General features: G+C 45.4%; 1 long non-coding RNA gene across 1 annotated transcript in view; it reads left to right on the plus strand.

Moving 5' to 3' along the window:
• Nucleotides 1-16,993, plus strand: part of LOC144134779 (uncharacterized) — a 35,358-nt gene extending 18,365 nt beyond the window's left edge. Inside the window, exon 3 of the long non-coding RNA XR_013315251.1 lies at nt 16,908-16,993. This is a non-coding gene — a long non-coding RNA (uncharacterized LOC144134779). The remainder of the gene's footprint in view (nt 1-16,907) is intronic.
• The last annotated feature ends 355 nt before the right edge of the window (nt 16,994-17,348 follow it).

The raw sequence follows: 17,348 nt of genomic DNA on the forward strand, positions 1-17,348 counted from the left end.
GCAGCTTTTCTAAGTTCTTAGAATTCTATGACTCTTTTCTAGCTTTTGTCATTGAAAACAATTTTGTTCTAATTGCTGGTGGAGACTTCAATATAGATATGGGCTCTAATACCCAACATGCAAGAGATTTTAGTACAGTTATCACTTCAAATGGTTTCGTAAATGTAATCACTGAACCGACTAGAGTCACTACTGAATCAAGTTCAGTTTTGGATCTTTTTATTACAAACGCGCAACTACACGCTGCAAAAGCTGATGTAATATCGTATGACATCAGCGACCACCTGCCTGTTTTCCTCTGTCTCAACGGTAGTCGACTAGAGAGGAAAAAAATGAGGAAATATACCACCAGATAATAACAGACGCTACGCTTGAGGGGTTCCGCGAGGAGGTGCAAAAATTTGACGGGAGAAATGAATGCCAATTAAGTGATGCAAATGAAGCGTACAATTTATTTCTTGATCAATTTAAGAACTTGTATTCAGCTCATTTTCCGTTGAAGTCTCCTCGAAGAAGTCGTAAAATACGGAAGCCATGGATAGCACAAGAATTAAAACATGAAATGAAAATTAGGGACCAACTGTATCAACGGTTTCTAAGTACACGAGCCCAAGTTGACTTGGTCACTTTTAAACAACACAGAAATAAATTGACCAAAAAACTGAGGTTCGCAAGAAAGGAATACCTCCTTTCTTATCTGAACGTTGATCGTGACAGACATGATTTACTTTGGTCTCGGCTAAACACGCTTCTACACCGTCGCAAGATTCCTGCCGCACCCTCGGAACTACAAGTCAATGGTCAAGAGTTATCTGGAAATGATTTAGCCGATGCATTTAATACTTTCTTTTGTAGGACTGCCACGAGCAGCGGCTCGTCCGACGCTTTAGAGTACATGAGTACTCCGAACAGTGACTCTATATTTATGCAACCTGCAACTGACCAGGAAATAATATCTGTAATCCAGAACCTAAAAAATGGTACATCCCGAGATATCGATGACCTTCAGGTGCGGCCTGTGAAACACGTAGCCGACATCATTGCTCCAGGTCTTGCCAACATATTTAATACATGTTTAACAACAGCAGTCTTTCCGGCCAAGAGGCAGATAGGGAAAGTAACTGTAATATATAAAAAAGGTGACCGAAATGATCTGAGCAACTATAGACCGGTGTCCATATTACCTGTGTTTTCGAAGGTCTTTGAAAAAATTTTGCACATACGCTTATCCAAATTCATTGACAAATACAATCTTCTTACTTCACATCAGTATGGCTTTACTAAAAACAAATCAACCGAACTGGCACTTCTTGCACAAAAAGAATTTATTCTTGAACAGTTTGAACAAAACTTTCTGGCACTTGGTGTATTTGTCGATTTTTCAAAGGCCTTCGATTTTGTGGATTACAATATTCTGTTGCTAAAACTAGAGCGATATGGCATCCGCGGAACTGCCTTACAACTAATAAGGTCGTATTTATCTCAGAGAAAGCAAGTGGTTCAGCTAAATAATGCCCGCTCTGCAATTAAATTTATCCACGCTGGTGTACCACAAGGTAGTATAATAGGACCACTGCTGTTTAATCTATACCTTAATGATATTATAAACATAAACCCTGAAGTAACATTTATTATGTACGCGGATGATGCGAGCATCTTTTTCTCCGGAAAAAATATCTCAGAAATAATATCCGCATGTAACGACACAATGATAGCGTTGGGAAAATGGGCAACAAATAATTCCATGCGTATAAATGAACAGAAAACCAAAGCAATCTTTTTTCGGCCAATAAACAAAATCATCCCGCCACATCATGCCATAGTACTAAACTTCCGTAACGTAGAAATTGTGGAGAGTTTCAAGTGTCTTGGAGAAATTTTCTCCTCCCATATGTCTTGGAATGATCACATAAACTATCTCATAACAAAGTTAGCTCAAATCACCGGCTTGGTAGGCAGTTTAAAATATCAGCTATCAACGAGAACCAAATTGCTTTTATATAACTCACTTTTTTACTCGCACCTTAACTATTGTCAACTCGTATGGGGAACCGCAGCACCGTCTATTTTACAGCGCATACATCTTTTACAGAAAAATTACATACGTCATGTTTATAATACATCACACCGATCCCACACTGCAGACCTTTTTCACAATGCCAAGGTAATTAGTATATACAACTTATATAAATACCGACTCAGCGTGAATCTCAAAACAGAATTAAGACACAATCTGAATAGCTTACAGGGTCTTGCAAACTTGCAAACCAATTTGCCACGATACCCCACTAGATATGCAGAACGGGGGTTAGTTCCTACTCCTCGTCTGAACACCGGGAAACAGCGCCTATCCTACACGTTACCCTCTCTTTTGAACACCTACAAATTAGATGGGTTTGATTTATTTTCATGTCCTTACAGAAATCTCCGCCTTATGTAGAGTTCATGATTTCGGATACTTTCATTTTCTGTGATTTCATGTTATTCTGTTGTTTGTACTGTGACTACTGTGCCAAATTGTGTACAGATCTGATGTATTGTTGTGCTTCTCCTGCCAAAAAAAAAGGAAAAAAAACAGGGGCTGTGGGCTGGTCAAGCTGCCTGCGAGCAGCTTTTTTCCCGCCGTCCTCCCATCCAAATGTACGATGGCAAAATAAAGATTATTATTATTATATAAGTGCATCTATAAATATTGTGTCAACATCTGATTCAATATAGCTAAACCACAGCCGGTCTCCAAGGGTGTACGCGCTCTTTCATACGGCCTTCGCTTTCGCCGTGGAAGCAATGATAGTTTTTCTCGAAGAGTTATACCGCCCACCTCCGCTAGAGGCGCGACGACCCCACCGCTGGTGCCGCTATCTACACGCCTGCATCCCCGGCGGCGCACTGTAGCCAGCTGGTTCATGGTGAGCGCAGCACCGAAATCAAAGAAAACAGAATGCAAATGCTTAAGCTGCGTATCTGCATGTTGGGAACAGCGCTATCACAGGACGGAGCGAGAACACAGCTCAGGCGCTGACTCAGTCAGCGCTTGTGCTGCAGTTGGCGCCTGTGTTGTATTCTCGCTTCGCCCTGTGTTTGCCCTGCTGCCAATATGATCGGAAACCAAAAATCCAAACTATTCACTCTTCTGCGTATCTTCGACACAGTCCACATGCGCTCAGATACCTCATCACGAACTTGGCTCGATAAAAACATTTCAAATGGGGAATCAATCGCCCATTCCTCCGAACTATGTCGAGCCTTCGTGTTTTTAAATCCACAAGGAAACCCTCTGATCACTTTCTCTCGTATGTCTCATGGTCCGTCATTAAATTACAAGTTAATGCTAAGGGGACGAGTATGAAAACTCACGGAATGAAATATTTGCGCTTCTCCCATGGAGACGTGCTATATCGCGGAGAATTAAATTCTCTACTACGTGTGAGCCGTAAATCCGATAGCGCCGTAGCTGCTGGCTGGAGACGATACGTTTAGAATTGAAAGTCAGACTTAAGTACACTAACGTTGAACTGTCGAATAAATTGATTTCTGGGAGATATAATTACGTCGATATCGCTTTTCGGACACGTCCCGAATGTATATATTTTCACCCTCATGTACGTCACAAGCTCTTTAAACGAGAGGCCTGTATCGACAGCTCAAAAGAATGCTAACTACTAATGTGCGATAAAGTGTCAAGAAGCATTATAATGCATTCTTCTCTGCTCGAAGCCAATGGCACGCGGCCTTTCCGCTTTTTTTTTTTGTCAAACGAGAAGCCATCAGATTTTTATGGAATGACTGTAGCCTCGTGCAAGTCTTTCTTTATGTTCAAAATTGTCATAAGCACATTACGCGTGTACTGCTTCAAGTTCCTTGTGACCTTTAAATTTTGGAAGGCCGAGAGCGACCGCCCTTCTGACCTTATTTGATCGAGCACTTGTTTTGTCGCTGCACCGCGAACTACTTTCTGTTTGCGGACACGAGTTCGCCCAATAAACAGTCCTCGAATTGGACTCAAGCTTTCTTGTTGCCATTCTGGTCTGTCTAATCTTACTAGAACGTAACAGAAGAAACCAGTACAAGCTGCGCATGCTGCCACAAACACTCACGCGTACTGAGTATTGCAATTTTAGAAATTATGTGCGCCCAGTGAGTGACTTCAGATACCATTAGGGCCATTTCTTGTTCTCCACTTATATTCAACCAGCGGCGTGTCCCAAAGCTACCTAAAAATATTTGGTTTAAATATTTTTGTAAAAGATCCCAGATTATGCAGTTCCAATGCCCTCTATTCTCTTAAATTCAGGGACTTTTATTAACATGTAAGCATTGCAAATCTTAATTTTTAGTTCCTTACATTGTAAGCTAAACCATCTGGTATAACGCGCATTGCTGTGAGATTTATACGGGGAGCCCCGTTAGGTTGCGGAAAACTTCTTTTTGGGGTGCTGCTTCGTTTCCTGAATGACGTGAGAAAATTTCATGCTCTCAATTGGTTTATCAGAACCGATGAAGAGGCTACAGAAATGCAGGAGAATACTGCACAGCTGGTAGTCACCGCCTCTCATATAAGTCTGCTCACTCGTAAAGGCCGATTTCATTAAGACAGAGCGCAGTTGCGAACTAATTTTGCTTTGCTGGCAGTTAGTTCATGCTCGCAGTAACTGTAAACAAGTGATTTAATTTTTGCGTTGTCACGGGGTAGGACGGGCGGTCGTGAGACGCCGCTTAACTTCAATATGCCTTTCCAAGAGGAAATCTTAGACGTCGCGTGCTTGCAACGAGCTCTGCTCCTGCGGCCAGGGTTCGGTTCCATCTATATCCGTTCTTTTGCTGACTAACATGACGCGTTCTCCTGGGTAGCACAATGAATTCTTGCTAATGCCGCTGTTGTACAAACTTAAAGCTGCTGGGCTTGAAATTTCAGGAGCTATATTTTGCTCTGCAGAATCCTTTACTCTTTGAAACTTGTCATCCAATATTACATGCCGCATATCATTCTACACACTCATTCAGACCTGCCGGGAGACAAACTACAGAGGCTGATAGCCTTGATATTTAGCCAAATATAAGGATAGAACGTGTTGACGTCTGTGCTCAATGCATTTGTTCGAAACACAGTCGGGCAAAAGGAGAGAGCAGGCTAACGTTGTTCCATTGTTACAGATTTCAGCCATGGCAAAGGGGCTGTGTGGAGTTCGCTGACCTTTCCGCGAACTCGTTGATATTGTGTCCGCAGGGAAGGCCGCTCCAGTGGGACCGGAAGTCCCCAACAAAGGGGCCCGTCCCGTCCCTGCCTCCCCTTTGTGCGGCAGACGTCCTCGTTTACGCCGCGCCGTCACGGGCATAGCCCGTCTTAAGAGGCCTGAAGCCAACGAAGTTTCGAGGGCGCACGAGATACGGCCGAGTATTAGCCGGGTGACCGGAAACCCACTATTCCTGTAACGACTGTCTACTTCCCTTAACGACTGTCTTCTCTTTGTTGCTGTCAACAACCTGAGTCATCGCCTCGTCGGCACATGTTTCTAGCGTCTGTGGTGCCGTGGGTGGCGTGGGGAACGGAAGTCGCATTTGTGTTGTTTGTGTAGTTATTTGAAACCTCCTTCCCAAATGTTTTAATCAGAACTCTTTCCCCAATCTGTGATTAGTTGGCGGAAACCTTATTTTCCTTTCCCTGACCACTGATTGGTGAGGGGTGTCGTTTGTTATCTTATTGGTTGCTGTCCCCGCTAAGGGCGGAGACAGAGGGTTTAAAACCAAGCGCTCTGGGTTGAGCGGGGGCTGAATTCGTCTGATCCACGATTTAGTCATGTAAATAGTTTTCTCCTTGCTTTGTTTCTTCTCGTTTTTTACCTATGTTGTAAATAAATAGTTAACCTTCTCCTTTCCTTGAGTAATGTGAATGTTTGTGAGTAGAACCACCGGGTCATCAAGAAACCCCGATTTCATCATCAAGTAGTTTCCTCTCAACGCCACCGGAAGGGGGAAACTCAACTGGCGCAGTCGACACAGGATCGCAACTTCTTTCTACACAAGTCATTGGACGGAAGGTGAGAAGAACAAGTCGGTGGACAAGCTGTTTGTCCTAAAGAAGAAAACGTGAAGCTGCGTCGAAAGACGACGTCGAGAGCTTCAGGTCACGGGTCGAGTCCAAGAGGACGTCGGAGGCTCAAGTCAGCGAGGAGCTGAAGGAGCCGGGCAACGACAAGCCATCGGGGGTCGAGTAAGCGAGCAGCTGAAAAAGAACCCAGCGTCCACATCGAAAAGGTTGAGAACCAAGCGACCAAGTCAAGCGAGGTCCGAGGCAGTGAGCTGCTGAGGGACCAGGATCAACTCGTGGGCGTCTATACCTTCCCGGGAGCCCGCTGTCATCACGCTGAGATTGACAGCGCTGCGGTCGTCGGAGCATCGAAAGAGGTAGGACACCTGTTTGCTTTCTCCAAAACTGCCATGTCTGTGTAGTAGTCGTTCGCTATAGGGTAGCGCTATAATGACTGATGCAGAGATGGATGCTGCAGGGGGGAATGGTCTAGAGCCTGTTGAGCAACTCGTGTCATCAGAGTCGGTGCTAACGACAGAACGGGCACTGGGAAATATGACGCAAGCTTTGCTAATGGAAAAAGAGCAGAAGGTTCAAATGTTCGAAATTGAAAAATTGAAGCTCCAAATTGATCTGGAAAAAATAAAATTGACGCAAAGGCAACTTCCACCGCAACTGGATGCGCAGCATGGACAGCGGTCAGGTCCAAAGTTGGGCGAGTACGCAAAAGAACTGAGAGCGGTGCTGGCTCCTATGCCAGAAAAGGACCCATTGGTGCCCGCATGGTTCAGAAGTGTAGACACAATGATAGAGACCCTTAAGATTCCTAAAGAAAGTTGCGGGGCTATCCTATTGCCATTTCTGACTGAGAAAATGAGGGCATTTGGGCTAGCGAGTCCAACGGAACGGTAATGCCATACGAGGAGCTTAAGGAAAGGGTTCTAAAAGAGCTCAAAATGACTCCGAATGAGTACAAACGATTGTTCATGGCGGTACGTAAGGAGCAAGGTGACTCGTGGCATAAGGTAGCGACCAAGCTCGAGACAATGTTCATGTACTATGTGAATAGCCGAGAGGTTGAAAGTCTGGAGGATTTGAAAGACTTAATGATAGCAGATCGTTTCAAACAAGTGCTGCCAGACGAAGTGAGGACATATGTCATGCAAAATGAGAACCGGAACTGGCTTACGGCCGATGAGATTGCCGGATTAGCGGAGACGTTCGAGGAAAGTCGACGGGTAGGCAAACCGAGGGAGCGGTTCGAAGGTGTTAAACCACCACATTAGGTGGGGAGAAACGGGAAAGACAGACGACAATCCTAAGCCCTAACTCCGGAGGTAAAAATCGACACGCAGGGGCGAAGTGCTTTCGCTGCAAGAAATATGGGCACATCTCTATTCACTGCCCAAGTGCACAGCAAAGACAGGACGCAACAGAGTCTAAGAAGGACTCGAGCAAGCTAGTAGCACGAGCTCAAATGTTGGTTCCTGATAAGCTAGAATCCGAACTGGAGAGGACGGCTAAACTTGAGCAATTGAGTAAATCTCACTCTCTTACCAGGGTAAGGTTACAACTCGGAGATAACCAGGCAGAAGCTTGTATAGATTCAGGGGCGGAGATTACAGTGTTGAGGGCAGAGACGGTGCCTCTATCGTGTCGAAATGACTGTTCCGGTAAAATAAAACTGAGGGGTGCTTTTGGACAGATCGTGGAGGCAGACTTAATATATGTGCCTATGTCTTTAGTACCGAACGGAGAAACAGTCAATCAGCAGTTGCCAATACTATGTGCAGTCACCGCAGAACTAGCCGAAGGTGTAGGTGCGTTGCTCACACCCTAAACGCATGCAATTCTAGAAGGGATGGAAAAGCAGCAGGTGGCAGTGGCTGAAGAGAGCGCTGTTCTTGAACGAGAGGTAAACACGGCACATGGATTGGAAGAGGACAAAACAGAGATTACACTCGAGTTTGAGGAAAACGAGAATGCGGAGCCAATAGTTGTGCCAGCTTTTGCAGTAGGTCAGGAAGAAGTAGTGGCAGAAACTACGTCGAGGGTTCGAGACTTCAAACTGGAGCAGCGAGACGATCTATCGTTGAGAGAAGCGTGGAGACAGGCAAGAGAAGGTAGTCATTGGATGGTAGTGCAGGAGGAGATGCTTTTCCATGAAGAAAAGATTGATGGAAGGTTATACAAACAGCTAGTGCTGCCAGAACCGCGAAGACGCGAAGTGCTCGAACTGGCGCACGACAGACCAAGTGGAGGGCATTTTTCAGAAAAGAAAACCAAGCAGAGGCTTAGAAGTGCGTTCTTTTGGCCAACGATGGTAATTGACGTGAAGGAGCACTGCCGCAGCTGTCATACGTGCCAAGTGTTTTCACGTACGACTGTTCGAGATCGAGTGCCGATAACACCGCTAACTAGACCAGAGACACCTTTTCAGGTAGTGTTCCTCGATTGTATAGGACCACTTGAGCCCGGGTCAGCACGGGGACACCGCTATGCGCTGAGCGTCGTTGATTTGTGTACGAGATGGGCAGAAGTGATACCACTAAAAAATCTGACAGCCAAGGCTACATGCCAGGCACTAATAGAGGTTTTTACTAGGTATGGAACTCCTGAACTTATTTGCTGTGACCAAGGAACCAACTTTGTGTCCAAACTAACTCAAGAATTCATGCAGAGGCTGGGGGTGCAGATGCGGTTTTCCACTCCGGAACACCCTCAGAGTAACGGGATTGTGGAAAGGTGGAACGGAACGTTTAAGGCTATGCTTCGACATGTCGTACATGATCATCAGAGAGAATGGGACCGGCACATTCCATGCATGCTTTGGGCGTACAGGGAGGTACCGCATGACGTAACGGGCAAATCACCATTTGAACTAATGTTCGGGCGGGCGCCACATGGACCACTCAATATCATCCACAAAACGTGGACTGGTGAGTGGACTCCGCCGACGGGACTGAATAAACCAGCCGCTCATTATCTGCTCGAGCTGAGGGAACGGATGAATGACGCCGCGAAAAGGGTTGACGAAAGAGCAGAGGCCATACAGAGGTCGTATGCAGCCAAATACAACCTTAGGGCCAGACCAAAAGAGTTCCGAGAAAGGGATAAAGTCATCATACTAGAAAGCGGCCAGGTGGGTAAACTACAGCCGAAGTGGCGCGGACCAGCTGTTATAAAGGAAAGGAAGAGAGATAACAGCTATATTCTTGACACTGACGAGGGAAGCAGATGGGTGCATGCAAATAGGCTGCGACCCTACGTAGCACGAACACAGAATGTGGGAGTTGTCTTCGACTCGGACAGCGAGTTTGGTGAGGTGTATGAGACTCCACATCGCGGAATGCGGAACCAATCCCTAAAGTTCGAGATTTCAGATAAAGCGTTGACGCAGCAACAAAGACTTGAGCTTGGTGAAGTCATAACGGGGGCATCTGAAGTTTTCTCCGAGCGGCCAGGTCGATGCAAAGTGGGCTGCCACAAAATAACGCTGCTTCCCAACACCAAGCAAGAAAGGTCACAACTGTATAAGGTACCTTTCACATTCAGAAAGGAGATAGAGCGTCAGGTAGCACAACTACTAGAATGGGACTTCGTCTATCCAGTTGACAGCTCGTACGCACATCCAGTTGTATGCGTAGCCAAAAAGGATGGGTCAGTAAGGATGTGTATTGATTTCCGAAAATTGAATGCAGTTACTGAATCAGACAGCTTCCCTATGGCTAATATGACTGAGATGCTCTACGAAGTGGCAAGTGCCAGCTACATATCGGTATTGGACATGACTCGCGGATACTGGCAGATCGCCTTAGACAAACAGTCGCCGCGTCTTACCGCGTTTGCAACACCTCAAGGACTCTATGCATGGAAGGTAATGCCGTACGGGTTGCGAAACTCGGCAGCAACTTTTCAGAGGATTATGAACGGAATCCTACAAGAACATTCCTCCTATGCAATGGCATACATTGACGACATCGCCATCTTTTCGGCAACCTGGGAGGAGCACATCAAACACCTACAGGCAGTACTTGAGACTCTGAGAGAAGTAGGCTTAACGGCAAACGCTGCGAAATGCAAGTTTGCGCAGAGAACGGTAAAAAACCTAGGCCATGTAGTAGGATCAGGCAAGCATGCTCCCGACCCAGAGAGAGTAAGCGCGATCACAAAACTGAAAGCAACCAAAACAAAGAAGGAGCTGCGTAGCGTATTGGGCCTCTTTAACTACTACCGAGAATATGTACCGGAGTATTCAAAGGTAGTTTGCCCATTGACGGATCTCACCAGCAGGCGGGTCCCGAATGTCATTCCCTGGAATGAGAAGGCCGAGGAAGCGTTTGGTGAGGTGAAAAGGGTACTGGCGTTGTTGCCGGAGCTGGTCGCACCTGATCAAAACCAGGAGTTCCTTCTCACAACGGATGCCTCGGAGGTGGCAATAGGAGCATGTCTGTCGCAGTCTGTTGAGGGGGAACAGAAGCCGATTGCATTTCTGAGCAAGAAATTGACCCCTGCTCAGACCAAATGGTCGGCAATCGAAAGAGAAGCTTTTGCAGTCGTGTGGGCACTGGGGAAACTGGATACTTGGTTATTTGGGGTTAAAGTGAAGGTCGCAACAGACCACAACCCGCTCACGTACCTGACCCGTTCAGCGCCCACTAGTGCGCGGTTGATGCGTTGGTCCCTTGCATTACAAAAGTATGACCTAGAGGTCGTGCATATTAAAGGGTCACTAAACAAGTGCGCTGATGCGCTCTCTCGTCTAGAATGCCAGGAACAATGACATTAGGATAATGCTTTGATGTGTGTTTGTGTCAGTTTCCTCTGCTATAGCCGCAAACGAGTGATTAAATAGTAGGTGTAATTTTTTTTAGGGTAACTAGTTAGCTTACTGCGGTAGTCACGGGTGGAAGTGAAGGCTAGTTTGGCAGTTAGCCGTCAGAGAACGGACATGGCAGGTTCTGGAACGTGCAGATTGGTGTCCTAACCTTGTGTGCACGGAACGAATTGAGGCTGTGTATGTGTGTGCGCAGTGCTGCTTGGAACCTTGTGGCCGGACTTTAATGTCACACTGACAGCAAGTGTCCACGTGACATTCTTGGTTGGGAGGTGTGGAGTTCGCTGACCTTTCCGCGAACTCGTTGATATTGTGTCCGCAGGGAAGGCCGCTCCAGTGGGGCGGAAGTCCCCAACAAAGGGGCCCGTCCCGTCCCTGCCTCCCCTTTGTGCGGCCGACGTCCTCGTTTACGCCGCGCCGTCACGGGCACAGCCCGTCTTAAGAGGCCTGAAGCCAACGAGGTTTCGAGGGCGCACGAGATACGGCCGAGTATTAGCCGGGTGACCGGAAACCCACTATTCCTGTAACGACTGTCTTCTCTTTGTTGCTGTCAACAACCTGAGTCATCGCCTCGTCGGCACATGTTTCTAGCGTCTGTGGTGCCGTGGGTGGCGTGGGGAACGGAAGTCGCATTTGTGTTGTTTGTGTAGTTATTTCAAACCTCCTTCCCAAATGTTTTAATCAGAATTCTTTCCCCAATCTGTGATTAGTTGGCGGAAACCTTATTTTCCTTTCCCTGACCACTGATTGGTGAGGGGTGTCGTTTGTTATATTATTGGTTGCTGTCCCCGCTAAGGGCGGAGACAGAGGGTTTAAAACCAAGCGCTCTGGGTTGAGCGGGGGCTGAATTCGTCTGATCCACGATTTAGTCATGTAAATAGTTTTCTCCTTGCTTTGTTTCTTCTCGTTTTTTTACCTATGTTGTAAATAAATAGTTAACCTTCTCCTTTCCTTGAGTAATGTGAATGTTTGCGAGTAGAACCACCGGGTCATCAAGAAACCCCGATTTCATCATCAAGTAGTTTCCTCTCATCGCCACCGGAAGGGGGAAACTCAACTGGCTGACTACGTGGTCTTTGCATAAAGCATAAGAGGCAAAATATAAAGGCTTGACTGCTACCACTGACGCGGGACGAACTGGGAGCGAGCGCGCGTTCTCCTTCCGCGTGAACGGCGGTGGAGCGGTGGGGCAGTGGCGACCCCACATAGCTGCGGCGGGAGGCGGAAACAGACCTCATTGCGAAGGCCCTAAGAAAAGCGCGCGCTCCCCTCGAGACCGTTAGTGGCCGGCACATCATTGGCACAGCATTGGAGAGAAAAAAAATTAAACTGAGAGCAGGCTCCAAAAGTACCCACATAGTATACGGCAGATGCAAACTACCACCCATTCGCTATTTATGCATAAATAGCGTATGGAAGTATGCTCCACAAACCTTTTTGGAAGTATGCTCCATAAGCATATGATGTGTGTACGCTAGGTATTTGATTACACTTTATATCACTTTTGCGATATATATTTCGACATTGCTTCATGAACGTATTTCATTCCAAAGAAAACAGTGTTTAAATGCCTTCATACAACAGTTCCGTATATTTCGAACAATCAAAAGATTTTTGAGCAAAGGTTTCCGGTGTCGCCTCAAGGGTGTATAAAATTGAGGATTTCTGGCCTACCGACCATGGCGAGCGAAACGTTCTAACAAGCCAAACAGGCATTATAATAATGCGGAAAGCGGTATACAGGATTTGCAGGAAACATCTACTGTTCCGTTCAGGCTCAGTGCAGCTAGAGGCATTCGCTAATTCGCTGATAACCTCGCTCGTCTGGTCGATTCACTCATTAAGTAAGCGAACTCTTCCTGTGTTTAAGTGAACAGGCAGCACTCTCTGAGGGTAAAAGGATTTTGTTGTAAGCATCTACTTTCCCTCTGTATACAGCTAAGCTTGCTCGCTCTTTTCGCTCGTCGCTAAAAAAGAAAAATCCAAATCGCATGGTCCAGTATCAAAAACAGTATATATTTTTTCGTTTCTATACCCATGGAATGCGCCTGCAGAGTTCAACGAACGGACGACGGTGATTAAAATTCTCGATGGCGCCGGCAGGTCGGAAACACTGCAGCGCTGAGTCTCCCCATGTGTCCACAGCACGGTCACCGCAGAACCAGGAGAACATGTTTCGCTGCGCGGACGTGACCCTTTTAGGCCCTGATAGCGACATTGCACCTTTCCAGGCTTCGTCTCGCAACCCTTTCTTTAACGTACCGCACGTGCTCTGCAGACACTGGGTGGCAAGATAATATATTTTGTTTTCAAGATAGCCTTTTTTATATATCTCTCATTTCGGTCGAATGCGAGTTCCGTTCTCACCTAGGCCTTAGTTAGACTAAGCGGATCAGCTTTATTGTACTCACAAGAGTCGTAATCATTACCTGAAATTAAAATCGACACGCAATGAAACTACAGCGAAAGCCAAGAACTGTTAACCTCCCGTCGACATGTAAGCAGAGAGTTGCTTGCTTTGTCATATTTTCCCAATGCAGTTGTTTCGAAAATTCTTTCATTTTTTTTTTTTTGCTGGGGAATATTTTTTGATCAAAATAAATTTAGTTCCTCAGTTTTTTCTCATGCTGTAAGTTTACATGGTTGTTTTATTACATATATACCACGCGGTAATAATAGCCAAGATTAATATCACATGGCTGTCAGTTCCGGCAGGAAATCTGTGATATAGGAGTGGTAATATATCCGCGATGGAATATTGAAGCACGTTTGTACGATTATTTACTGAATTTTTTTTTCATCAAGAGGCCAGGCACGCTTTCATGGCACACGTGAGAAAAAAAAGGACTACCTCAATATCAGCCAGGCCGAGAGCACGAAAGGCAAGATTGCTTACTCCTCTTCGAAATCAACGGTTTTCGGGGGAATCAGAGGAATGCATTCTGGCACACATCTCATAAGACGCCTATGCAGGAATAAAGCACAGGAAGAAAACGCTGATCATCAATTATTGGGAAAGAACCAGAAAGAATATAATCACCAGGCGTTGCAACTCTGCAATGCAGAACGTATAATGAAGGAGTGGAGTTATAACTGGATTACCTTCAAACACCACGCTTTAAAACGATTTCGCAGAGGCGATTATGGCGCACACCCCCTCGCTGCATCTGCAAGTGTGGACGGCTTTTAATGATCGCGCTCTCTTCCCGCTTCTCACTAACTTTCTGAACGAATTCTGCTAAGCGCATCCCTGTCCGCTATGCGTGGCGGCACCTGCGACTTTCGCCTGGACTTGCTCGCCACAGGAAATAGTATCTCAGCAGAAGATAGTAATATACCATAGCCGACAATTCTGGACAAAAGCATTTTTCAACGTAAAACCATTTAGAGATGCTACTTTTTCTTACAGTGTAAGATTTGGCTATAACAAGAAATATATCCGCAGATCATCAAACGCAAGTCACGCATTTTTTTATATTAACGTCTTGCTGTTAACAATAATTTTCCCATTGGCTTTTTATGGTACCCTTAAGTGTTCAATGCGGTCGCTGTAAACACTTGAAAAGAAAGCTCTTGCTATATATCCGAAGAATGGACCATTACTTGAAATATTTCCTTAACAGTTGTTGCAATATTCTAAAGAAATTTTCCGAGGATGTTAGACGTTGATTGTTAGCCAGTACGTAAAACATAATAGACGCGAAGGACCGCAGCAACACAGCACGGAAGAAGGACAAGTAAGCCTATGCGACTAATAACTTAGCTTAAACCACACTGCTGCGCACTCTGCCCTCCTGCGCTTTTTGCGGTTTATCGCAGCTATCAACCACGTAGGCGACGGATAGGGAGCGATCTTGCCACCAGTGACATTAAAGGCGCTGTGAAGTGTGAAGAGGATTCTGAACTCGCCATTATACCTCGCGAACTGAATCTACGCGCTCTTAGCATTCTTCTAAACTTCGAATTATTGCCCTCAGTTGAAGATTTTTTTATTAAATTGGATTAAACGGCCCGGCTTCTGCCCGTTTTTTTTAACTGGCCACCGAGAGCATTAAGAATCAACCAACGTGTGAAAATACACTCCTTTCAGCTAGTAGCATGGAGGCTTGGCGCTCTGCCAACGAAGGTGTGATAAGCAGTAATATGCGGAATGATCTGCGAAAGGAAAGAGTTCACGCGTATTTTTATTTGTGTGAGCCTAATGTGCGGCTGTGTTGTGTGCGACCCAAACTATTCATTCGGGGAAACCAAAAAACAAAACAAAATAAAAGTGAAATCGAAGCCTCCACTCGACTGGCTTAAAGGCACTCTGCGCGTTTGTTGACATCTCCTACTCTCCGAGGTAAGTTCAAATAAAAAAAGGCGGAAGCCGGAACGTTTAATCTAATTTAATAGAAAATTCACCTGCTCAGACAATAATTCTCAATTTCTAATCATTCTCCGAGCGTTAAGGTCTAGCTCCTGCGGTAAAACGACCAACTCAGAATAACCTTTAGTGCATCATTAACAAGCCCACAGCCAGCACAGCGTGCCAAATCCTTGAGAACCGAACGCCGCTGTAGTAAGAATCCTATAGCAGTGCGGTTCGCATTTAGTGCCCCGCGTCGAATTACTGTCGATCGCGACAAATTTTTATCTTCAAATGGACAGTGAGCACTACACAATCCAATTTTGTTCCTGACAAAAGTAAATTCTATTGATTTTTTTGGTCATGCTGACATTTGTGAGGCAGCAAAAGACGTTTTGTTGCTGCCCATATAAATGCGCATATAATTTTTGTTGCCAGGAAATCGTGACGGCTACACAAAAAGAAAAAGAGATCTCCGTCATCAGCGTTATTGAAGCACATAGCGACATATCTAAACTCTGTGATCGATTCCCAAAAAGCAGTTGATGTACCGCAGTTTACTTGCCAAATCGGTCGGAGATGTCGACCAGTGTATTTTGTTTCTGGATTTTTTCCCGTTAGAATGCGGTAATCGATCTACACAGACCAAAATCAGCATCTCGTCAATATCACTTTGACCTGTCCGCCAATGACGTATGTCTCACGTCACTCAGAACGACACCATTTCAGGTGTGCTTGGGTAGTAGTTCTTCAAGAAGACTGCAAAGGCCTTCCACGAAGAAACTTCATGGAGGCGTAGTCGACTAGATTCCCACGACCGGGCAACTCTCTGAAGCGAGTCTTGTTTTTTCTTTGCAATCCCAGATTTCAGTTTTTTTTTTTTTCAGTTGGCAATTACATATCAGGTTCCACTCTTTATCTTGATTTTTATGCCGTTAATCGCCTCTTTTACTTAGGTCCAGCACGAAATATAAAAATATAAAACGCGGTCAGCAACTGGCTGCTGCTTTTCGTGTTTTCTGCGGCAAGAGCAAAATCATATCAGGAACTCTGGCTCGCGTTAATACAGGGTAAGTGAAACTCGGGAATTCAACACTTTTCCAGGCTGTAGCGTGCTTGGCCGTGATATTCTTAAGAGCGCGAAAGCTGTAATCGCTCTACATTCTGAACTAGAGAACGAAAGTGAACAAAAAAAAAACAGCTGAAAAGCAAACAGGTTAGAGGAGGAACAAAATCATAGTGTTGCCAACAAAATACATCTTCCACAATGCCGCGCATCAAAACGCAACCTTAGAACTTATCTAGTGCGTTAATTCCTGCTGACGACCGCTGTTTCAAAGTCTGCAAGTTTTCAACGCTGACGATTTAACACTTTATAAGCCTTCTTCATCTACAATTTTCTCTCTATCTCTGTCTACTCTGGCGGTAAAGTTACGTATTGTCGAAGACGTGGGCGTCAATAAACCGGTCTGGAGAAAACATGCCACTAGGAAATGAAAGCAACTCCACATGCTTAGAACGTTATTGCTGCTGGGTATAGAATACGTAACGAAGAGCTATGTAGACGAGGAGACATCTTCCCGATAATCAGTTAATCGAACCAGTGGCATTCACAGAGGCTTTTTGTTATAAGTATTTAAGCAGTAACTATGACGCATAAGTAGAATAAATGAACATTTTTTTTTTAAATGCAGGAGTACCGACCGCCATCTACACAGCTCTTATCTATGGTCATCCAAAACGTCAACTGGCATCACTGCAGCTACGAAAAGGCAACGTGGTGCGTTTCCCTATGCTTGAGGTACCTTTATCTTTGAGATGTGGACACAAGCACTAGGCTTTTGGAAAGCGCCGTTAGAAGTGGTGGACGGAAGGTTCCACGCGCGGAAAGATTACACGGGCGACACATAAAAGCTTTTTTAGGCTAGCGTACCCAGGTTTTACGCGTACACTTCTGCGTACTGTATCGGCCATACTTCAGACCAGCGATCGGTTACGCGTCTCTCCACATCTCTACACTCACCAGCTTGAGATTTGCACCACCTGAGATATGCGTTGTACTGCATCATTATTTCTCCTAACAATTTTAATAATAGAACAATGCTGATAATTTTGTTTTTGCCTTATATGACGGG

The sequence above is a fragment of the Amblyomma americanum genome, chromosome 5 (assembly GCF_052857255.1).
Source record: "Amblyomma americanum isolate KBUSLIRL-KWMA chromosome 5, ASM5285725v1, whole genome shotgun sequence".
Lineage (NCBI taxonomy): Eukaryota > Metazoa > Arthropoda > Arachnida > Ixodida > Ixodidae > Amblyomma > Amblyomma americanum.